This window comes from Oncorhynchus clarkii, unplaced genomic scaffold, assembly GCF_045791955.1.
Source record: "Oncorhynchus clarkii lewisi isolate Uvic-CL-2024 unplaced genomic scaffold, UVic_Ocla_1.0 unplaced_contig_2032_pilon_pilon, whole genome shotgun sequence".
Classification (NCBI taxonomy): Eukaryota; Metazoa; Chordata; class Actinopteri; order Salmoniformes; family Salmonidae; genus Oncorhynchus; species Oncorhynchus clarkii.
The window spans coordinates 69567-93528 of record NW_027261018.1 but is presented as its reverse complement, the minus strand read 5'-3'; the positions used below and the strand labels follow the sequence as shown (position 1 = coordinate 93528).

The 23962-nt window shown below is 52.5% G+C and overlaps 5 non-coding genes and 3 pseudogenes across 5 annotated transcripts; all 8 read right to left on the bottom strand.

Moving 5' to 3' along the window:
- Window positions 1-4078: 4078 nt before the first annotated feature.
- On the bottom strand, window positions 4079-4195 carry LOC139403486 (U5 spliceosomal RNA). The gene has a single exon (XR_011633501.1). It is a non-coding gene; the product is annotated as a U5 spliceosomal RNA (small nuclear RNA).
- Window positions 4196-4638: 443 nt separating this feature from the next.
- LOC139403468 (U2 spliceosomal RNA) lies at window positions 4639-4819 on the bottom strand (annotated as a pseudogene).
- Window positions 4820-10353: 5534 nt separating this feature from the next.
- Window positions 10354-10470, bottom strand: LOC139403485 (U5 spliceosomal RNA). The gene has a single exon (XR_011633500.1). It is a non-coding gene; the product is annotated as a U5 spliceosomal RNA (small nuclear RNA).
- A 605-nt stretch (window positions 10471-11075) lies between these two features.
- Window positions 11076-11253, bottom strand: LOC139403461 (U2 spliceosomal RNA; annotated as a pseudogene).
- Window positions 11254-13526: 2273 nt separating this feature from the next.
- On the bottom strand, window positions 13527-13643 carry LOC139403484 (U5 spliceosomal RNA). The gene has a single exon (XR_011633499.1). It is a non-coding gene; the product is annotated as a U5 spliceosomal RNA (small nuclear RNA).
- Window positions 13644-14070: 427 nt separating this feature from the next.
- LOC139403459 (U2 spliceosomal RNA) lies at window positions 14071-14261 on the bottom strand. The gene has a single exon (XR_011633485.1). It is a non-coding gene; the product is annotated as a U2 spliceosomal RNA (small nuclear RNA).
- A 5614-nt stretch (window positions 14262-19875) lies between these two features.
- Window positions 19876-19992, bottom strand: LOC139403483 (U5 spliceosomal RNA). Its single transcript, XR_011633498.1, has one exon. It is a non-coding gene; the product is annotated as a U5 spliceosomal RNA (small nuclear RNA).
- Window positions 19993-20504: 512 nt separating this feature from the next.
- LOC139403462 (U2 spliceosomal RNA) lies at window positions 20505-20681 on the bottom strand (annotated as a pseudogene).
- Between the last annotated feature and the right edge of the window lie 3281 nt (window positions 20682-23962).

The window sequence follows — 23962 nt, the reverse complement described above, 5'->3', positions numbered from 1 at the left end:
TAATGGCAGCCCCCAGAGGCTCCATGTACAGTACGAAGAGGAGGGCCGAGAGTGGGCATCCCTGCCTGACCCCAGACGAGAGGTCAAAAACGTCACCTAAGTGACTATTTACACTAACTCGACACCCCGCTCCGACATATAATGTACGGATCCATCCTATAAACTTCTCCCCAAATCCTAATCTACCTAATACCCTGAATAGAAAGGATCTATTCACGCGATCAAAGGCTTTCGCCTGATCTAGCGCTGCTACCATTAAAGGCAGCCCTCTATCTTCAACCCAGGCGATGGAGTCCCTAATCAACTGTAGGTTCCATCTTATAGAGCGGCCCTCTACCCCGCACGTCTGATCCTCATGGACGACGTAGGGAAGGGCTGTGCGCAACCGGTCTGCTAAAACCTTTGCAAGAATCTTGTAATCTACGCACAGCATGGTCAACGGCCGCCAGTTGCCAAGGTCAGTTGCTTCCCCCTTCTTATAAAGAAGTGACAGCACACCAACAGCCATTGATCCCCCCGGGACCCCCGTCTCAAGGATGGCCTTCAAGACTTCGAGGACCACCGGTCCAAGTATACCCCAAAACTTCAGGTAAAACTCAGCCGGCAGCCCATCCATCCCAGGCACCTTCCCTTTACCCATCCTCCTAAGAGCGCTCTCAACCTCTTCTAGTGAGATCTGGGCCTCCATCACGTCTCTAATGTCCTCCGGCAACCGCCGGGACAAGTGTTCTAAAAACACGTTTCCCTGCTCTACATCTATTTCCCTTTCCTTAAATAAACCTTGGAAATGATCAGTTGTCACCCTGACCATTTCCTCTGGTTTACTTACTATACTACCATTTTCTTCCCTAACGCCATGCATTGCCATGCATTACCCTCCTACTCTGCCTGGCCCTAACCGACTTAAAGAACATAGCGGAACAAGTCTCATTATGTTCTAGAAAGCCACTATGCGCACGCTCCAGGAAAGCTCGAGCCTTCTGCTCCTGCAGCTCCCTGAGCTGCGCCTTTAGGGCTGCGAATCTCTCCCAGTCAATCGACCCGCCGAGGTTGCCCGCCTCGTACTCGAGTTCAATTAACCTTTGGATACGATCCACCTCCCTCCTTTCCTCCCTTTTTTTCCTTTTACAATATCCTATTATAAAAGCCCTAATCCTCACCTTCACTAAATCCCACCACTCTAACACCCCCTCGCACATGGACCGGAGGCCGTCAAGCCTCCGAAAGAAACAAAAAAATGCGTCAACGAAAGCCTGCTCCTCCAGTATATCCCGATCTAGCTTCCAGTACCCCCTACCGAAGAGGCAGACTGGCGACCCCACCTGCAGGAACACCCCGTCGTGATCCGTGAAGAACACAGGCAACAGGCGCCCAGACAACTGACCCAAAGACCTGGATATAAAAATGTAGTCGAGCCTCCGCGCAACCCCCCTGGAGTTGCGCCATGTAGGACCGACCATTGCCGGAGTAGTATGCAGGCCACCATCAACCAGACCATGGCAAGCCATTAGCCCGGTGATTGCGCCTGCACTACTATCACCACCTACCCCTAAATCTATATTAAAGTCCCCTCCTATCACCAAGTGCCTATTTGTGACACACAGGGGCGCCAGACAGTCCACCATCTCCCTTCTGTCTGCCGCCACCTGTGGCCCATACACCCCAATTAACCTATACCTAGCTTCTCTATACACTACATCTATCCCCAATACTCTACCCTGCATTATAACAAAAGTGCTCTCTACCTTAACCTCTCTATTCCCACACAAAATTCCTACTCCTGTTGAGTGCACCCCTCCTATGCCCCAAAAAGATTTCCCCTTATCCCACTCCCTCCTAAATCTACACACATCCCCACCATCCCTCAGGTGAACCTCCTGTAAAAAACAAAAATCAAACCCCACACCCTCTAAAAAATTAAACACCGCCCTCCTTTTAATAACATCCCTCAACCCCCTTACATTTAAACTAAACAATTTAACTGAAATATTCATTTATAAACAAAATATATATTTACAAACAAACAAACCCTCAACAAATAACCCCAAACCAAACAAAAAACAGGAGACTCACCCGATGCTCCCCTGGTCCATCTCCACCGGCGGGGACGTCCTCTCCTCTCCTGACGCCCCCCCGTCCTCCTCCATCTCTCCAACCCAGGATGCAGGCAGTGTGTTAGGCCGAGTGCCCTGCATCCTGGGTTCCCCACCACCACCGTCCACCCCCCCCTCCCTGTATGCCTCGGGGCTGAGTGTAGGGGACCCCATCTCCCCAAACAGGAGTTGGGATCCCTCTAGCACACAGCCCACAGACCCCTCACTGGAGTCATCCTCCACTAGGATGTAAGGGGCTGAGGCAAACAGGGAGGCCAATGCACCCCCCCCTCCCCCCCCCGCCGTTCTCTTAGCCCCCCCCTCCCCCTCCCTCTCACTTCCTGCCAACTTCCCCCTCTTCTTTCCTTTCTTCTTTGGTGAAGGAGGTAGCGGGGAGACACAACGTCCCTTCCCCGCTAACTCCTCCACCAATCCCCTTGTCTCTTCCTCAAGGAACCCTGGCAGGCTGTCCCCCCACTCCTTCCCCCCATCTCCCCCTCCCACCCCCTCCCCTCCCACCTCCACCCCTCCCTCCGTCCCCGTCACTGTCACCGTTCCCTCTTCCACTCCTTCTCGCACCACTGTCCCACTCTCCCTCTTCTCCGCTCCTTCCCGTTCTTCCGCCTTCTTTTCCTTCTCTCCTTCTTTTTCCGTCTTTTCATCTTCTCTCCTCTTTCTTCTCGCCTCTTCCGTCTTCCCATCCTCTTCCCTTGCCGTCTTTTCCCCTGTGCCATCCGTACAATCCGCACGCGTCCTTTCTTTCCTCCCCCCATCCCCCGCTCCCCCCCCAGCTGCAGACGCGTATGACCTGTGACGAGCCGGGCAATCACGCCACAGGTGTACTTTCGAGCCACACCCGTGGCAAGCCTTGGGCTCGTCACAATCCTTGGCCTCGTGCTCTCCCGATCCACAGAAACGGCACTTCATGGTGTTGCACGAGGCCAGGATATGACCGTAGGCCATACAACGCCTGCAAAACGGAGGCTGACGGGCATAAAATAACGTCCCCCTGTCAGCCCCCAGGGAGAACATCGCCGGGGGATGGAGGTAGCCATCCACACTCTTCGGGGACTCCCTGAGTAACGCCTGGAACCCTCTCCTCCCGTTCCAGAAACCCAGGGAGTCCCTGAGGTACCTCGCTGAGGAGACATTGTCCATGTACCTCCCCAGAAAGGCCCTCACTTCCTCATCCTTCACATGCGGATTGTACATGTTCACGGTGACCACCCTGAAGTTGTTCCTTGCCAGGCTGGTCACCGCATAATGGCACAGGGGTCCTTCTCCTTTCTCTTCTCTCACTTTCTTCATAACTTCGTCGTGTTTTCCTTCCACTTGTAACGTCACATCATATCCTTTCTCGATGGGATTCCCTTGAAGGCATAGAACATCTTTTACTTCCAGCTGTAGGCAACCCATCAGAACATTTCTCCCGAAGGTTTCTCTCCCCCAAGGCTCCATCTCTTTTTCCTTCCAGGAAAAACGCACCGTGTTGGCAAGCCCAATCGTAGGAACCGACCGTGATGACCTGTCCTGCGCCATCTCCGCAAGGAGCCTAGCGCACCCGGTTCACCAACCTCTTCCAAAAACAAGAAAATACAAAAAAAGACACGAAATTAAATACCAACAATTTTCGAAAACAAAAAAACACACTTACCGCTCTCCTGGTTCGACCTTCTGACTCAGCGGGCTTTGGGGCACCTCGGTACCAAGCTTGATCTGAGCCAAAAGGCCGAGAAGCGATAACCCACAAATGGAACCATGAAACCGCCGGACCCCCGGGGGTCTCGACAGACCTCAGCGGGTGGGTTGGCAAAAGCCAGCTCCTCTCTCCCTCCACCCCCACTCACTCAACCACCCACCCACCCACCCACCCACCCACCGTTTCCCTGGCGACAGGCAGGTGTTTTTTTGGAAAAAGTCGCTAATGCGTCTTTAAGTCACTATCCTGGCCCATCTCTGTCAATTTCTCTTGAAACAAGATACCGGGCTCTGCAAGAAGCAAAGCCGCTCCAAAAATACGTTGAACTCGTAAGTGTTCCTCTCCACGGAAGTCTTTAGTAAAAGGCGAAAGGCTTGTGCGTAATGAAGAGAAACCAGAGTCATATGGAAGTCAAGAGGTCGGGGCCCGAGACACACTCTGTGCACTCTAGGCAGGGTTCCCGCGGGTGCTCCCGGAACCCACTCTTCCAAGTTTTCGAGGGCTGTCTGTGGATAAAAAGAAGGTCACAGACACAGAGGCAGAGCGACAGACAGACAGAGAGAGAGAGAGAGAGAGAGAGAGAGAGAGAGAAACACACACACACACACACACACACACACACACACAATCCTGGCCCAAATTTTTATTTTTTTTTAAAAGTAAAATGGCGGGAAACGGGGGACCCCATTGAAGGGCGCTTTGCCTTTCTAAGAGTTTGAATGTTTCTTTCCTTCTCTTCTTCTTCTTCTTCTGCTAGCCAGCCAGCCAGCCAGCCAGCCAGCCAGCCAGCCAGCCAGCTATTTACATACCTTTGTGAATTTGTATTTTTCCTTGACAACGTGAGAAAAGTGTTGCACCGTTCCCGGAGGTACTGCAATACCGGGTCGATGCGTGGAGCGGACGGAGCAAGCCCCATTTCCGACTCCCTGTTCGAAAAATCCATTTAATATGTAGTCCCCCGATGGGGGACGTATCAGATATTAAACTGATAAGAACAGATTTTTTTTTTTTTTTTTAACAAATTAATTTATTACCATCAATACCATTCATACTTTACAACATAATGATTCTCATTCAAACTTATATAATGGTATTTTTCCATCTACAAAACAAAGCCCCCAAAAAAAGAACTCAGGGGAGCATCATCCCTCCCCGTTATACCTAACCAATACCTTTCCCTATCTCCACGATCCTAATCTATTTCCTCCCAAAACCTAAATCACTACCAGCCCTAATCCCCCTTTCCACCTCTCCCGTGCCGCATGCTGCCCCCACCTCTTTTCCTCCCTCTTCATCCTCCCTCTTAAATCTCCTTCCACCCCCCAATCTCTCCCTGTCTTTACCAAATTCTGCCTGGCTTCCCACAGCCCCCGTTTAAAGAGGCTCATGAGAAGCCAGAGCAGAAACCTATCCCTATCTGTTCCCCTCGCTCTCCCTACACCTCTTTCTAATCTAGCCCACGTCACCACAAAATCGCTCCTGACCAAAACTATCAACACCCGTGCCCTAGCCCATACCACTCCGGCAAAGGCACAGTCCCAAAAGGCATGGCGCACAGTCTCCTCCCTGCCACAAGCAGATCTTGGGCAGGTGGGGGATCGCGCCAAGCTATGCCGGTACATGATGGAACGTACCGGCAAGCACTTGTGGAGGCTCAACCAATTCAGGTCCTTGAGCCTGTTGTCCAGGCCCCGCGCCTGCACTCCCTCCCAGACCACCGACGAGATACCCGCCACAGGCGGAGGACTCCCTGCCTGCCTGACCTCCTCGTACAGGTGCCTGTGGTCTAAACCTACTCGGGCAACTTCAACCTCGGGGTGCGCTCGCAGCCACTTGGCCGCATGGCCAAAGTGCCACGGCAGCTGTTCCGCCCGAGGACCCGTGTTAGACCACACCATTACGCTTCTCGCTTGGTACGAGAAGAACACCCGCAGGAGGTAACCGGACGGGTGTATCACCGGATGAGCCAGCTCTGTCAACACGAAGGACACAAATATTGTGTCCAACTTGAGGGGGATGTTTGGTACCCCCCTACCTCCCTCCCCGATGGGACAGAGCATGCGTGCCCTGGCGACCCACTCGTACCTGCCACCCCACATGAACTGAAACACAAGCCTCACCAGAGGCCTCCTCAGACAAGCCGGCAATGGGTAGATGTATGCCAAATACAATAGAGATGGCAATACATCCACTTTTAGGACCAGGACCTTGCCTATAAAGGACAACGACCTAGCCTTCCACATTGCTAGCTTCCTCTGTACCACTGCGATCTTCATGTTCCAGTTCAGCGTCGCTGAGCCAGAGGTCTCAAAATGGACCCCGAGAATCCTCAGGGCCCCCTCACAGAGAGATAACCCCCCGGGCACATCCGTTCTACCGCGCCATCTTCCGAAAAACTTAACGGAAGACTTTGCATGGTTCAGAACCGCCCCCGACGCTCGGGTGAAATCCCCAATGATGGCAAGGGACCTTGTCAGGCACGAGTCCTTGCATAGGAGCAAGGAAGTGTCGTCGGCGTACTGCGTCATCTTAACACGCAGCCCACCGCTTCCAGGGATCAACAAGCCCTCCACCCCTGTGTCTGCCCTAATGGCAGCCCCCAGAGGCTCCATGTACAGAACGAAGAGGAGTGCCGAGAGCGGGCATCCCTGCCTGACCCCAGACGAGAGGTCAAAAACGTCACCCAAGTGACTATTTACGCTAACTCGACACCCCGCTCCGACATATAATGTACGGATCCATCCTATATACTTCTCCCCAAATCCTAATCTACCTAATACCCTGAATAGAAATGATCTATTCACGCGATCAAAGGCTTTCGCCTGATCAAGCGCTGCTACCATTAAAGGCAGACCTCTATCTTCAACCCAGGCGATGGAGTCCCTGATCAACTGAAGGTTCCATCTAATAGAGCGTCCCTCTACCCCGCACGTCTGATCCTCGTGGACGACGTAGGGAAGGGCTGTGCGCAACCGATCCGCTAAGACCTTTGCAAGCAATTTGTAGTCTACACACAGCATGGTCAATGGCCGCCAGTTGCCAAGGTCTGTTGCGTCCCCCTTCTTGTACAGAAGTGACAGCACACCAACAGCCATTGATCCCCCTGGGACCCCTGTCTCAAGGATGGCCTTCAAGACTTCGAGTACCACCGGTCCAAGTACACCCCAAAACTTGAGATAAAACTCGGCCGGTAGACCATCCATCCCAGGCACCTTCCCTTTACCCATCCTCCTGAGGGCGCTCTCAACCTCCTCGAGGGAGATCTGGGCCTCCATCACATCTCTAATGTCCTCCGGCAACCGCCGGGACAAGTGTTCTAAAAACACATTTCCCTGCTCTACATCTATTTCCCTTTCCTTAAATAAACCTCGGAAATGATCAGTTGTCACCCTGACCATCTCCTCTCGTTTACTTACTACACTACCATCTTCTTCTCTAACTCCATGCATTACCTTCCTACTCTGCCTGGCCCTGACCGACTTAAAGAACATAGCGGAACAAGTCTCATTCTGTTCTAAAAAGCCACTATGTGCATGCTCCAGGAAAACTCGAGCCTTCTGCTCCTGCAGCTCCCTGAGCTGCGCCTTCAGGGCTGTGGATCTCTCCCAGTCAATCGACCCGCCGAGGTTGCCTGCCTCGTACTCGAGTTCGAGCAACCTTTGGATATGATCCACCTCCCTCCTTTCCTCCCTTTTTTTCCTCTTACCATATCCTATAATAAAGGCCCTAATCCTTACCTTTACTAAATCCCACCACTGTAACACCCCCTCACACATGGGCCGGAGACCTTCAAGCCCCCGAAACACCCCTGTGACGGCATTGACAAAGACCTGCTCATCCAGTAAATCCCGATCTAGTTTCCAGTACCCCCTACCGAAGAGGCAGACTGGCGACCCCACCTGTAGGAGCACCCCGTCATGGTCCGAAAAGAAGACAGGCAACAGCCGCCCAGACAACCGACCCAAAGACCTAGATACAAAGATATAGTCGAGCCTCCGCGCAACCCCCCTGGAGTTGCGCCATGTAGGACCGACCATTGCCGGAGTAGTGTGCAGGCCACCATCAACCAGACCATGGCAGGCCATTAGCCCGGTGATGGCACCTGCACTACTGTCCCCCGCTATCCCTAAATCTATGTTAAAATCACCACCTATCACCAAGTGCCTATTTGTAACACACAGGGGCGCCAGACAGTCCACCATCACCCTCCTGTCTGCCGCCGCCTGTGGCCCATACACCCCAAATAACCTATATCTAATCTCCCTATACTTGACATCAACCCCCAAAACTCTACCCTGTATTACAACAAAAGTGCTCTCTACAATTATCTCCCTATTCCCAAACAATATCCCTACCCCCGTTGAGTGCACCCCTCCTATGCCCCACAACGAATCTCCCTTTACCCACTCCCTCCTAAACCTTTCAACATCCCCTCCATCCCTCAGGTGAACCTCCTGTAAAAAACAAACATTAAAGCCCACCCCCTCTAAAAAACTAAACACCGCCCTCCTCTTAACAAAATCCCTTAGACCCCTAACATTTAAACTAAACAAAATAAACATAGGATTATATTATGAAATAAAACACCCTTAAATCCAATATTCAAAAACTATAACTACAATCACAAAGAAACAGGAGGCTCACCCGATGCTCCCCTGGTCCATCACCTCTGGCAGGAGCATCCCCTCCTCCCCTGATGTCCCTCCGTCCTCCTCCATCATTCCACCCCAGGATGCAGGTAAGGTGTTAGGATTTGGAGTACCCTGTACCCCGGGTTCTCCGCCAACTCCCTCCCTGAAAGTTTCCGGGCCGGGGCTAGGGGGTCCCATCCCCCCAAAGAGGAGTTGGGAAGCCCCAGCCAAACAGCCCCGATCCACTTCCAGGGATTCACTCTCCCCCAAGTGCTGAGGGCCTGTGGCAAACAGCGAGGCCAATGACCCCTTCCTCTCCCCCATCACTCGCTTACCCCCCCCTCCCCTTCCACACCCCCCTCCCTCTCACTGCATGTCGTTTCTCCCATCCTCTTCGCTCTATTTTTCTTTGGTGTAAGAGGCAGCGGGGAGACACCACCCCCTTTCCCCCTATCCCCTCCGCCATTTCCCTCATCTCCTCCACTAGGAAGCTCGACCCCCACACCCCCCTCCCCCCTCCTCCCCCCGATCCACAGCCCCTGTCACCGGCTCCCCCTCCACTGTTGCTCTTTCTCGGTTCTCCACTCCCTTTCTTTCTTTCTTTCTCCTTTTTTTCTTTTCCTGCTCCAGTGTCTTCCCTTTTTCTTCCTGCTTCCGCTCCTTGCACCTCCTCTCTCTGTGCCGTTTTCCTCTCTCGACCCAAGCCCTGGTCCGGAGGCGCCCTTTCTTTCCCTCCTTTCCTTCCCCCATCCCCCGCTCCTGCTCCCCCTCCAGCTGCAGACGCGTACGACCTGTGACGAACCGGGCACTCCCGCCACAGGTGTGCTGACGAGCCACACCCGTGGCACGCCTTGGGCTCGTCACACTCCCTCGCCTCGTGCTCAGCAGATCCACAAATTCTGCACTTCTTTATGCTACACGAGGCGAGGATATGACCATAGGCCATACAGCGCCTGCAGAAAGGGGGCTGACGTGCATAATACAACGTCCCCCTGTCAGCCCCCAGGGAGAACATTGCAGGAGGATGGAGGTAGCCACCCTGCCCGTTTGGGTCCTCCCTGAGGAGTGCCTGGAACCCTCTTCTCCCATTCCAGAACCCCAGGGAGTCCCTGATGAGCCTTGCTGAGGAGACCTTGTCCATAAACCGTCCCAGGAAAGCCCTCACCTCTTCATCTTTGACATGCGGGTTATACATTGTCACTGTTACTACCCGGAAATTACTCCTTGCCAGGCTAGTCACTTCGTAGAGGCTCATAGGCCTTTCTCCTTCCAAAGCCTTCACCTTTTTCATGATTTCATCATGTTTCTCTTCAGTGTAGCAGGTCACATCAAAGGCTCTCTCCATGGGGTTATCCTGGAGGCATAGGACATCTTTCACCAGCAGTTTAAGACTCCCCATCAGGATTGTTCTGCCAAAGGTTTCTCTCCCGAATTGCTCAACCTCCTTGTCCTTCCATGCGAAACGCACTGTGTTCGCCAATCCAACCACCGGAACCGACCGTTTCTGTGCATTGCCCTCCATTTCTTCAAAGAAAAGCTCTCTTAAACAAGAAGCCAAAAAAAGGAAAACCGGAAATTCCAACCGATCCCTTTCAGCAAAAATGAAAATCCTCCCTCCTGTCTTCCTTCGACCTCCTGACTCAGCGGGCTTTGGGACACCTCGGTGTCAAGCTTGTACTGAGCCAAAAGGCCGAGAAGCGATAACCCACAAATGGAACCATGAAACCGCCGGACCCCCGGGGGTCTCGACAGACCTCAGCGGGTGGGTTGGCAAAAGCCAGCTCCTCTCTCCCTCCACCCCCACTCACTCACTCACCCACCCACCGTTTCACTGGCGACAGGCAGGTGTTTTTTTGGAAAAAGTCGCTAATGCGTCTTTAAGTCACTATCCTGGCCCATCTCTGTCAATTTCTCTTGAAACAAGATACCGGGCTCTGCAAGAAGCAAAGCCGCTCCAAAAATACGTTGAACTCGTAAGTGTTCCTCTCCACGGAAGTCTTTAGTAAAAGGCGAAAGGCTTGTGCGTAATGAAGAGAAACCAGAGTCATATGGAAGTCAAGAGGTCGGGGCCCGAGACACACTCTGTGCACTCTAGGCAGGGTTCCCGCGGGTGCTCCCGGAACCCACTCTTCCAAGTTTTCGAGGGCTGTCTGTGGATTAAAAGAAGGTCACAGACACAGAGACACAGCGAGAGAGAGAGAGAGAGAGAGAGAGAGAGAGAGAGAGAGAGAGAGAGAGAGAGAGAGAGAGAGAGAGAGAGAGAGAGAGAGAGAGAGAGAGAGAGAGAGAGAGAGAGAGAGAGAGAGAGAGAGAGAGAGAGAGAGAGAGAGAGAGAGAGAGAGAGAGAGAGAGAGAGAGAGAGAGAGAGAGAGAGAGAGAGAGAGAGAGAGAGAGAGAGAGAGAGAGAGAGAGAGAGAGAGAGAGAGAGAGAGAAACACACACACACACAATCCTGGCCCAAATTTTTTTTTATTTTTGTTATTTTTATTTTTTAAGTAAAATGGCGGGAAACGGGGGACCCCATTGAAGGGCGCTTCGCCTTTCTAAGAGTTTGAATGTTTCTTTCCTTCTCTTCTTCTTCTGCTAGCCAGCCAGCCAGCCAGCTATTTACATACCTTTGTGAATTTGTATTTTTCCTTGACAACGTGAGAAAAGTGTTGCACCGTTCCCGGAGGTACTGCAATACCGGGTCGATGCGTGGAGCGGACGGAGCAAGCCCCATTTCCGACTCCCTGTTCGAAAAATCCATTTAATATGTAGTCCCCCGATGGGGGACGTATCAGATATTAAACTGATAAGAACAGATTTTTTTTTTTTTTACAAAATATATTTATTATCTTCAAAAACCAAACAATACACTTTCACAATTCCATCAACTTAAATATCCAAATACACCACACTACAAATAATCATTCCATAACTAATAAACTATTGCCAAATCCAAATTACCAAACAAGAATCTTCATTATCCCATTAACTTAAATATCTTCTATCAACCAAACACAAAAAATCAGTCCAAAACTGCTAACTTTTACCCCACCTATTTTACAACAAAAACTCACCCATTGCTCCCCTTCTCTATCCCGTCTAACTCGTCTAACTGTGGCCCTACATTGCTCCCATCTCCCACCGTCCCCCCTCCGCTGAATACAGCAACCACCCCCGGCACCTGCCCCACCCTCAAGTCCATCACCCCCCCCTCCTCCGGACTCCGGACCGGGGACGCTTCATCCCCAAAGAGAAAGTCCGACTCTCCCTCCATCATCCAGCTTTGGGCCATCCCTGGGAGGTCATGCTCAGCGAGGGGTCTAAAAGATGAGGAAGATGGAGCCCACGAGGGCCCCGCTGCCTCCCCACCCCCCCGCACTGCCCCCCCCCCTTTTTACCACCCCTCCTCCACCTGCTGTCCACCACCTTCTTTGGCCTCTTGCACGGAGGATCATTCAGAAAAGGACTTCGATATCCAACGTCACACACCGTTCCTTCCTTCTCCTTTGCCTTCCCCATTTCCTTTTCTACCAAATTCCTCACCATCCCTCTCAACTCCTCCAGCCTTTCCTTCGACACTCCACTCCCCTCCCAATTCTTCACCCCCCTTCGCCTTTCCGTCTCTCCTTCCGGTTCCTTCTCCAAACCCTCCTCCACCTCCTTTCTCTCCACTGTTGTCTCCTCTGGTCTCTCGACTCTCCCCATCTCCTCACTCTCCTCCATCCTCGTCGCAGTCTTCTTCTTCTTTTTCTTTCCCTTTTCTCCTTCAACCTCCTTCCCAACCTCTATTCCGACTCCTTCTCCTTCCATCCCGGCCACCTCTTCTTCTGTCCCGACCACCTCACCTTCTGTCCCGTCCTCCTCTTCTTCCATCCCGTCCTCTTTCTCTGTCCCAGCTCTCTTCTCCTCTTTTTCTCCTCCACCCTCCGACTCCTTCTGTGCAGTCTTTCCACTCCCATCTTCCGGCTCCTCTCTTCCTCGTCTTCCTCCATCCTCCGCTCTCGCTCCCCCCCCAGCTGCAGACGCGTATGACCCCCTCCGAGCCGGGCAGTCCCGCCACAGGTGCGCTACCGAGCCACACCCGTGGCATGTCCTCGGCTCGACACAGTCCCTAGCCTCGTGCTCACCCGACCCACAGTACCTACACTTCATCTTGCTGCACGAGGCTAGTATATGGCCATAGGCCATACACCGCCTGCAGAACGGAGGCTGACGCGCATAATACAATGTCCCCCTGTCAGCCCCCAGGGAGAACATAGCTGGAGGATGGAGGTACCCTCCTATACCCCCCGGGTCTTCCTTGAGGAGCGCCTGAAAACTTCTCCTCCCGTCCCAAAACCCAATGGTGTCCTTCAGGAGCCTTGCTGAGGAGATGTTGGTCATATATCTCCCCAAGAATGCCCTCACGTCCTCTTCCTTCACATAGGGGTTGTACATCTTGACCGTAACTATCCTAAAATTGTTCTTTGCCAGACTTCTCACCACATAATGGCATATGGGCCTCTCCTTCTCCAGCACTCTCGCCTTCCGCATAATTTCGTCATGCTTTTCCTCTTTGTAGAAAGTGACCTCAAAGGCTCTCTCTGCTGCATTTTCTTGGAGGCAAAAGACATCTTCCACGCCCAGCTTGAGCACCCCAATCAGCAAGGTCCTCCCAAACTCTTCTCTTCCAAAAGGCTCCATGTCCTTTTCACTCCATGCAAATCGCACCGTGTTCGCCAGCCCGACTCCCGGGACTGACACATAAGGAGTCATCCTTTCCTTCTCCTGCTCAAAGGATATAAACCTTTATCGCCCTCCTAGTTCGACCTTTTGACTCAGCGAGCTCTGGGGCACCTCGGTACCAAGCTTGATCTGAGCCAAAAGGCCGAGAAGCGATAACCCACAAATGGAACCCTGAAACCGCCGGACCCCCGGGGGTCTCGACAGACCTCAGCGGGTGGGTTGGCAAAAGCCAGCTCCTCTCTCCCTCCACCCCCACTCACTCACTCACCCACCCACCCACCCACCGTTTCACTGGCGACAGGCAGGTGTTTTTTTGGAAAAAGTCGCTAATGCGTCTTTAAGTCACTATCCTGGCCCATCTCTGTCAATTTCTCTTGAAACAAGATACCGGGCTCTGCAAGAAGCAAAGCCGCTCCAAAAATACGTTGAACTCGTAAGTGTTCCTCTCCACGGAAGTCTTTAGTAAAAGGCGAAAGGCTTGTGCGTAATGAAGAGAAACCAGAGTCATATGGAAGTCAAGAGGTCGGGGCCCGAGACACACTCTGTGCACTCTAGGCAGGGTTCCCGCGGGTGCTCCCGGAACCCACTCTTCCAAGTTTTCGAGGGCTGTCTGTGGATAAAAAGAAGGTCACAGACACAGAGACACAGAGACACAGAGAGAGAGAGAGAGAGAGAGAGAGAGAGAGAGAGAGAGAGAGAGAGAGAGAGAGAGAGAGAGAGAGAGAGAGAAACACACACACACAATCCTGGCCCAATTTTTATTTTTTTTTTAAGTAAAATGGCGGGAAACGGGGGACCCCATTGAAGGGCGCGTCGCCTTTCTAAGAGTTTGAATGTTTCTTTCCTTCTCTTCTTCTTCTGCTAGCCAGCCAGCCAGCCAGCCAGCTATTTACATACCTTTGTGAATTTGTATTTTTCCTTGACAACGTGAGAAAAGTGTTGCACCGTTCCCGGAGGTACTGCAATACCGGGTCGATGCGTGGAGCGGACGGAGCAAGCCCCATTTCCGACTCCCTGTTCGAAAAATCCATTTAATATGTAGTCCCCCGATGGGGGACGTATCAGATATTAAACTGATAAGAACAGATTTTTTTATTTTTTTTATTTTTTTTTACAAAAAATAATTTATTTACACTCAATACCATTCATACTTTACAGAATAATAATTCTCATTCATTCTATTTACAAAATCACCAAACACCCAAACAAAAACAAACCTCAGGGGAGCATCGTCCCTCCCCGTCATACCTAACCAATACCTAACCCTTCCCTATCTTCCCTTCCCTAATCTATCCCCTTACAAACCTCACTCTAACACTCCCAGCCCTAATCCCCCCTTCCACCTCTCCCGTGCCGCATGCTGCCCCCACTTTATCTCCTCCCTCTTCATCCTCCCCCTCACATCACCTTCCACCCTCCTCACTATCCCTTCCACCCCCCAATCTCTCCCTGTCTTAACTAGATTCTGCCTGGCTTCCCACAGCCCCCTTTTAAAGAGACTCATGAGAAGCCAGAGCAGAAACCTGTCCCTATCCGTTCCCCTCGCTCTCCCTACGCCTCGCTCTAACCTAGCCCAAGTCAGCAAAAAATCGCTCCTAACCATACCTAGCAACACCCGTTCCCTAGCCCAGACTAGTCCGGCAAAGGCACAGTCCCAGAAGGCATGGCGCACAGTCTCCTCCCTGCCACAAGCAGATCTTGGACAGGTGGAGGATCGTGACAAACTATGCCGGTACATGATGGAACGTACCGGCAAGCACTTATGGAGGCTCAACCAATTCAGGTCCTTGAGCCTGTTGTCCAGGCCCCGCGCCTGCACTCCCTCCCAGACCACTGACGAGATGCCCGCTACAGGCGCAGGACTCCCTGCCTGCCTGACCTCCTCGTACAGGTGCCTGTGATCTAAACCTACTCGGGCAACTTCAACCTCGGGGTGCGCACGCAGCCACTTGGCCGCATGGCCAAAGTGCCACGGCAGCTGTTCCGCCCGAGGACCCGCGTTAGACCACACCATTACGCTTCTCGCCTGATACGAGAAGAACACCCGCAGGAGGTAACCGGACGGGTGTATAACCGGACGAGCAAGCTCCGTCAACAGGAAAGAAACAAAAATGGCGTCTAGCTTGAGGGGGAGATGTGGTACCCCCCTATCTCCCTCCCCGATGGGACAGAGCATGCGCGCCCTGGCGACCCACTCGTACCTGCCACCCCACATGAACTGAAACACAAGCCTCACTAGAGGCCTCCTCAGACAAGCCGGCAATGGGTAGATGTACGCCAAGTACAAAAGAGATGGCAATACATCCACCTTTAGGACCAGGACCTTACCTATAAAAGACAAAGACCTAGCCTTCCACATTGCTAGCTTCCTCTGAACCACTGCGATACCCATGTTCCAGTTCAGCGTCGCTGAGCCGGAAGTCTCAAAATGGACCCAGAGAATCCTCAGGGCCCCCTCACAGAGAGATAACCCCCCGGGCACATCCGTTCTACCGCGCCATCTTCCGAAAAACTTAACGGAAGACTTTGCATGATTCAGAACCGCCCCCGACGCTTGGGTGAAATCCCCAATGATGGCAAGAGACCTTGTCAGGCACGAGTCCTTGCACAACAGCAAGGAAGTGTCGTCGGCGTACTGCGTCATCTTAACACGCAGCCCGCCGCTCCCAGGGATCAACAAGCCCTCCACCCCTGTGTCTGCCCTAATGGCAGCCCCCAGAGGCTCCATGTACAGTACGAAGAGGAGGGCCGAGAGTGGGCATCCCTGCCTGACCCCAGACGAGAGGTCAAAAACGTCACCTAAGTGACTATTTACACTAACTCGACACCCCGCTCCGACATATAATGTACGGATCCATCCTATAAACTTCTCCCCAAATCCTAATCTACCTAATACCCTGAATAGAAAGGATCTATTCACGCGATCAAAGGCTTTCGCCTGATCTAGCGCTGCTACCATTAAAGGCAGCCCTCTATCTTCAACCCAGGCGATGGAGTCCCTAATCAACTGTAGGTTCCATCTTATAGAGCGGCCCTCTACCCCGCACGTCTGATCCTCATGGACGACGTAGGGAAGGGCTGTGCGCAACCGGTCTGCTAAAACCTTTGCAAGAATCTTGTAATCTACGCACAGCATGGTCAACGGCCGCCAGTTGCTAAGGTCAGTTGCTTCCCCCTTCTTATAAAGAAGTGACAGCACACCAACAGCCATTGATCCCCCCGGGACACCCGTCTCAAGGATGGCCTTCAAGACTTCGAGGACCACCGGTCCAAGTATACCCCAAAACTTGAGGTAAAACTCAGCCGGCAGGCCATCCATCCCAGGCACCTTCCCTTTACCCATCCTCCTAAGAGCGCTCTCAACCTCTTCTAGTGAGATCTGGGCCTCCATCACGTCTCTAATGTCCTCCGGCAACCGCCGGGACAAGTGTTCTAAAAACACGTCTCCCTGCTCTACATCTATTTCCCTTTCCTTAAATAAACCTCGGAAATGATCAGTTGTCACCCTGACCATTTCCTCTGGTTTACTTACTATACTACCATTTTCTTCCCTAACGCCATGCATTACCCTCCTACTCTGCCTGGCCCTAACCGACTTAAAGAACATAGCGGAACAAGTCTCATTATGTTCTAGAAAGACACTATGCGCACGCTCCAGGAAAGCTCGAGCCTTCTGCTCCTGCAGCTCCCTGAGCTGCGCCTTTAGGGCTGCGAATCTCTCCCAGTCAATCGACCCGCCGAGGTTGCCCGTACTCGAGTTCAATTAACCTTTGGATACGATCCACCTCCCTCCTTTCCTCCCTTTTTTTCCTTTTACAATATCCTATTATAAAAGCCCTAATCCTCACCTTCACTAAATCCCACCACTCTAACACCCCCTCGCACATGGACCGGAGGCCGTCAAGCCTCCGAAAGAAACAAAAAAATGCGTCAACGAACGCCTGCTCCTCCAGTATATCCCGATCTAGCTTCCAGTACCCCCTACCGAAGAGGCAGACTGGCGACCCCACCTGCAGGAACACCCCGTCGTGGTCCGTGAAGAAAACAGGCACCAGCCGCCCAGACAACTGACCCAAAGACCTGGATATAAAAATGTAGTCGAGCCTCCGCGCAACCCCCCTGGAGTTGCGCCATGTAGGACCGACCATTGCCGGAGTAGTGTGCAGGCCACCATCAACCAGACCATGGCAAGCCATTAGCCCGGTGATAGCGCCTGCACTGCTATCCCCTCCCAACCCTAAATCTATGTTAAAGTCCCCTCCTATCACCAAGTGCCTATTTGTAACACACAGGGGCGCCAGACAGTCCACCATCTCCCTCCTGTCTGCCGCCACCTGTGGCCCATACACTACCACTAACCTATACCTACTATCCCTAAAAGTGATATCTACTCCCAGAACCCTCCCCTGCATTACAACAAAAGTGCCCTCTACCTTCACCTCCCTATTCCCAAACAAAATCCCTACTCCTGTCGAGTGCACCCCTCCTATACCCCAAATCGACTCTCCCTTATCCCACTCTCTCTTAAATCTAATGACATCCCCTCCATCCCTCAGGTGAACCTCCTGCAAAAAACAAACGTCAAAACCCACCCCTTCCAAAAAACTAAATACCACCCTCCTCTTAATAAAATCCCTCAATCCCCTTACATTTAAACTAAACAATTTAATAAACAAAACCATTTAATAATTAACAACAAAAAAGAAACCCTCAACAAATAAACCCAAAACAAAGAAAAACAGGAGACTCACCCGATGCTCCCCTGGTCCATCTCCCCCGGCGGGGACATCTCCACCTCACCTGATGTCCCCCCGTCCTCCTCCATTCCTCCAACCCAGGATGCAGGCAGTGTGTTAGGCCGAGTGTCCTGCATCCTGGGTTCCTCACCATCACCACCATCACCACCAACATCACCCTCCAACCCTCCCTCCCTATAGGCCTCGGGACTGAGTGTTGGGGATCCCTCCTCCCCAAACAGGAGTTGAGATCCCCCCCCAGACAGACAACCCCGATCCTCACCCTGTGATAACCCCTCCACCAAACTGTGAGGAGAAACTAAAAACAAAGAGGCCAGACTGACTCTTCCCTCCCCCATCCCTCGTTTGGCCTCCCCCTCCCCCCCTCCCCCCCTCCCCCCCTTCTGTCCTCCAAGTCCACTCTCTTCTTCCCTCTCCTCTTCGGAGATGGCGGCAAAGGGGTCAAAGGGGTGATATTGTCCGCCAGTCCCTCCACCATCTCCCTCATTTGATCCACCAAATCACTCCCCCACTCCTTTCTTCCGTCATCCCTGTCTACTCCCATCTTCTCTTTTGCCTTCTTTTTCTTGATCTTTCCGTCCTTCTCCTTTTCTCTCTCTCCACTGTCCCCGCCACCTTCTTTTCTCCGTCACGTCCTTCCACACCTTCCACCTCCTTCGCCTTCTCTTCTTCTCTCCTCTCTTCTTTCTTTTCCTTCTTCTTTCTCTCCTCTTCCTGCGTCCTCTTCTCCCCTGTGCCATCCATGTCATCCGCACCCTTCCGTTCATTCCTCCCCCCATCCCCCGCTCCCCCTCCAGCTGCAGACGCGTATGACCTGTGACGAGCCGGGCAATCGCGCCACAGGTGTGCTGACGAGCCACACCCGTGGCAAGCCTTGGGCTCGTCACACTCCTTGGCCTCGTGCTCTCCCGACCCACAATATCGACACTTCTTGGTGTTGCACGAGGCCAGGACATGACCGTAGGCCATACAACGCCTGCAAAATGGAGGCTGACGGGCGTAGTATAGTGTTCCCCTGTCAGCCCCCAGGGAGAACATTGCCGGGGGATGGAGGTAGCCATCCACTCCCTTCGGGTCCTCCCTGAGTAATATCTGGAACCCTCTCCTCCCGTTCCAGAAACCCAGGGAGTCCCTGAGGTACCTCGCTGAGGAGACGTTGTCTACGTATCTCCCCAGAAAGGCCCTCACCTCCTCATCCTTTACGTGCGGATTGTACATGTTTACGGTGACCACCCTGAAATTGTTCCTTGCCAGGCTGGTCACCGTGTAATGGCACAGGGGACCATCTCCTTTCTCTTCCTTCGCTTTTTTAAAAACACCATCATGTCTCTCTTCCGTGTGGAACGTGACATCAAATGCCTTCTCCCTGGCGTTTCCTTGCAGGCAGAGCACATCTCTCACCTGTAATTTCAGGTATCCCATCAGGATGTTCCTCCCAAACGTGTCTCTCCCCCACGGCTCCTTCTCCATGTCCTTCCAGGCAAACCTTAGAGTGTTGGCCAACCCTACTGCCGGTACTGCCCTTCTTTCCTTCTGCTGCTCCATTTTCTTTGATGAGAAAAAAAGCTCTCTTTTAAAGAAGCCTAAAAAAAATAAAAAATTGATTAAATAAACCACAAATTATTTTGATCAATATCAAACCCGTTTTACCGCTCTCCTAGGACGACCTTCTGGCTAAGCGAGCTGTGGGACACCTCGGTGTCAAGCTTGATCTTAGCCAAAAGGCCGAGAAGCGATAACCCACAAATGGAACCCTGAAACCGCCGGACCCCCGGGGGTCTCGACAGACCTCAGCGGGTGGGTTGGCAAAAGCCAGCTCCTCTCTCCCTCCACCCCCACTCACTCACTCAACCACCCACCCACCCACCCACCCACCGTTTCCCTGGCGACAGGCAGGTGTTTTTTTGGAAAAAGTCGCTAATGTGTCTTTAAGTCACTATCCTGGCCCATCTCTGTCAATTTCTCTTGAAACAAGATTACCGGGCTCTGCAAGAAGCAAAGCCGCTCCAAAAATACGTTGAACTCGTAAGTGTTCCTCTCCACGGAAGTCTTTAGTAAAAGGCGAAAGGCTTGTGCGTAATGAAGAGAAACCAGAGTCATATGGAAGTCAAGAGGTCGGGGCCCGAGACACACTCTGTGCACTCTAGGCAGGGTTCCCGCGGGTGCTCCCGGAACCCACTCTTCCAAGTTTTCGAGGGCTGTCTGTGGATAAAAAGAAGGTCAGAGACACAGAGACACAGCGACACAGCGACAGCGACAGAGAGAGAGAGAGAGAGAGAGAGAGAGAGAGAGAGAGAGAGAGAGAGAGAGAGAGAGAGAGAGAGAGAGAGAGAGAGAGAGAGAGAGAGAGAGAGAGAGAGAGAGAGAGAGAGAGAGAGAGAGAGAGAGAGAGAGAGAGAGAGAGAGAGACAATCCTGGCCCAATTTTTTTTTTTTTTTTTTTTTTTTTAAGTAAAATGGCGGGAAACGGGGGACCCCATTGAAGGGCGCTTCGCCTTTCTAAGAGTTTGAATGTTTCTTTCCTTCTCTTCTTCTTCTGCTAGCCAGCCAGCCAGCCAGCCAGCTATTTACATACCTTTGTGAATTTGTATTTTTCCTTGACAACGTGAGAAAAGTGTTGCACCGTTCCCGGAGGTACTGCAATACCGGGTCGATGCGTGGAGCGGACGGAGCAAGCCCCATTTCCGACTCCCTGTTCGAAAAATCCATTTAATATGTAGTCCCCCGATGGGGGACGTATCAGATATTAAACTGATAAGAACAGATTTTTTTTTTTTTGAAAAATTAATTTATTACCATCAATACCATTCATACTTTACAACATAATAATTCTCATTCAACTTATATAATGGTATTTTTCAATTTACAAAACAAAAACTCAGGGGAGCATCATCCCTCCCCGTTATACCTAACCAATACCTTTCCCTATCACCACGTTCCTAATCTATTTCCTCCCCAAACCCTAAATCACTACCAGCCCTAATCCCCCTTTCCACCTCTCCCGTGCCGCATGCTGCCCCCACTTCCTCTCCTCCCTCTTCATCCTCCCCCTTACATCTCCTTCCACCCTCCTCACTATCCCTTCCACCCCCCAATCTCTTCCTGTCTTGACCAAGTTCTGCCTGGCTTCCCACAGCCCCCGTTTAAAGAGGCTCATGAGAAGCCAGAGCAGAAACCTATCCCTATCTGTTCCCCTCGCTCTCCCTACACCTCTTTCTAACCTTGCCCACGTTAACACAAAATCACCTCTTACCAATCCCAACAACACCCGTGCCCTAGCCCATACTACTCCGGCAAAGGCACAGTCCCAAAAAGCATGACGCACAGTCTCCTCCCTGCCACAAGTGGGTCTTGGACAGGTGGGGGATCGCGCCAAGCTATGCCGGTACATGATGGAACGTACCGGCAAGCACTTGTGGAGGCTCAACCAATTCAGGTCCTTGAGCCTGTTGTCCAGGCCACGCGCCTGCACTCCCTCCCAGACCCCTGCCGAGATGCCCGCTACAGGCGCCGGACTCCCTGCCTGTCTGACCTCCTCGTACAGGTGCCTGTGATCTAAACCTACTCGGGCAACTTCAACCTCGGGGTGCGCACGCAGCCACTTGGCCGCATGACCAAAGTGCCACGGCAGCTGTTCTGCCCGAGGACCCGTGTTAGACCACACCATTACGCTTCTCGCCTGATACGAGAAGAACACCCGCAGGAGGTAACCGGACGGGTGTATCACTGGATGAGCAAGCTCCGTCAACAAGAACGAAACAAAAATTGCATCCAGCTTGAGGGGGAAATGTGGTATCCCCCTACCTCCCTCCCCGATGGGACAGAGCATGCGAGCCCTGGCGACCCACTCGTACCTGCCACCCCACATGAACTGAAACACAAGCCTCACTAGAGGCCTCCTCAGACAAGCAGGCAATGGGTAGATGTACGCCAAGTACAAAAGAGATGGCAATACATCCACCTTTAGGACCAGGACCTTGCCCATAAAAGACAAAGACCTAGCCTTCCACATTGCCAGCTTCTTCTGTACCACTGCGATACCCATGTTCCAGTTCAGCGTCGCTGAGCCAGAGGTCTCAAAATGGACCCCGAGAATCCTCAGGGCCCCCTCACAGAGAGATAACCCCCGGGCACATCCGTCCTGCCGCGCCATCTTCCGAAAAATTTAACGGAAGACTTTGCGTGGTTCAGGACCGCTCCCGACGCTCGGGTGAAGTCCCCAATAATGGCAAGGGACCTTGTCAGGCACGAGTCCTTGCAAAGCAGCAAGGAAGTGTCATCGGCGTACTGCGTCAACTTGACGCGCAAACCACCGCTTCCAGGGATCAACAAGCCCTCCACCCCTGTGTCTGCCCTAATGGCAGCCCCCAGAGGCTCCATGTACAGAACGAAGAGGAGAGCCGAGAGCGGGCATCCCTGCCTGACCCCTGATGAGAGGTCAAAAACGTCACCCATGTGACCGTTTACGCTAACCCGGCACCCCGCTCCGACATATAAAGTACGGATCCATCCTATAAACTTCTCCCCAAATCCTAACCTACCTAACACCCTGTAAAGAAAGGATCTATTCACGCGATCAAAGGCTTTCGCCTGATCTAGCGCTGCTACCATTAAAGGCAGCCCTCTATCTTCTACCCAAGCGATGGAGTCCCTGACCAACTGCAGGTTCCACCTGATAGAGCGACCCTCTACCCCGCACGTCTGATCCTCATGGACGACGTAGGGAAGGGCTGTGCGCAACCGATCCGCTAGGACCTTTGCAAGCAACTTGTAGTCTACACACAGCATGGTCAATGGCCGCCAGTTGCCAAGGTCTGTGGCGTCCCCCTTCTTGTAAAAAAGTGACAGCACACCGACGGCCATTGATCCCCCCGGGACCCCCGTCTCAAGGATGGCCTTCAAGACTTCGTGGACCACCGGCCCGAGTATCCCCCAAAACTTGAGGTAAAACTCGGCCGGCAGCCCATCCATCCCAGGTACCTTCCCTTTTCCCATCCTCCTGAGGGCGCTCTCAACCTCTTCAAGGGAGATCTGAGCCTCCATCGCTTCTCTAATGTCCTCCGGCAATCGCCGGGACAAGTGTTCTAAAAACACACTTCCCTGCTCTACATCTACATCCCTCTCCTTAAAGAAACCTCGGAAATGGTCAGTGGTCACTCTGACCATCTCCTCCGGCTCTTTAGCTACACTACCATTTTCTTCCCTAACGCCATGCATTACCTTCCTACTCTGTCTGGCCCTAACCGACTTAAAGAACATAGCGGAACAAGTCTCATTATGTTCTAGAAAGCCATTATGCGCACGCTCCAGGAAAGCTCGAGCATTCCGCTCCTGCAGCTCCCTGAGCTGCGCCTTCAGGGCTGAGAATCTCTCCCAGTCAATAGACCCGCCGAGGTTGCCTGCCTCGTACTCGAGTTCAATTAACCTTTGGATACGATCCACCTCCCTCCTTTCCTCCCTTTTCTTCCTCTTACAATATCCTATTATAAAGGCCCTAATCCTTACCTTAACTAAATCCCACCACTCTAACACCCCCTCACACATGGACCGGAGGTCCTCAAGCTTCCGAAAGAAACCAAAAAAGGCGTCAACGAAAGCCTGCTCCTCCAGCACATCTCGATCTAACTTCCAGTACCCCCTACCGAAGAGACAGACTGGCGACCCCACCTGCAGGAACACCCCGTCGTGGTCCGAAAAGAAAGCAGGCAACAGCCGCCCAGACAACTGACCCAAAGACCTGGATACAAAAATGTAGTCGAGCCTCCGCGCAACCCCCCTGGAGTTGCGCCATGTAGGACCGACCATTGCCGGAGTAGTGTGCAGGCCACCATCAACCAGACCATGGCAAGCCATTAGCCCGGTGATAGCGCCTGCACTGCTATCCCCCCCTATCCCTAAATCTATATTGAAATCACCTCCTATCACCAAGTGCCTATTTGTAACACACAGGGGCGTCAGACAGTCCACCATCTCCCTCCTGTCTGCCGCCACCTGTGGTCCATACACCACCACTAACCTATACCTACTATCCCTAAAAGTGACATCTACCCCCAAAACCCTCCCCTGCATT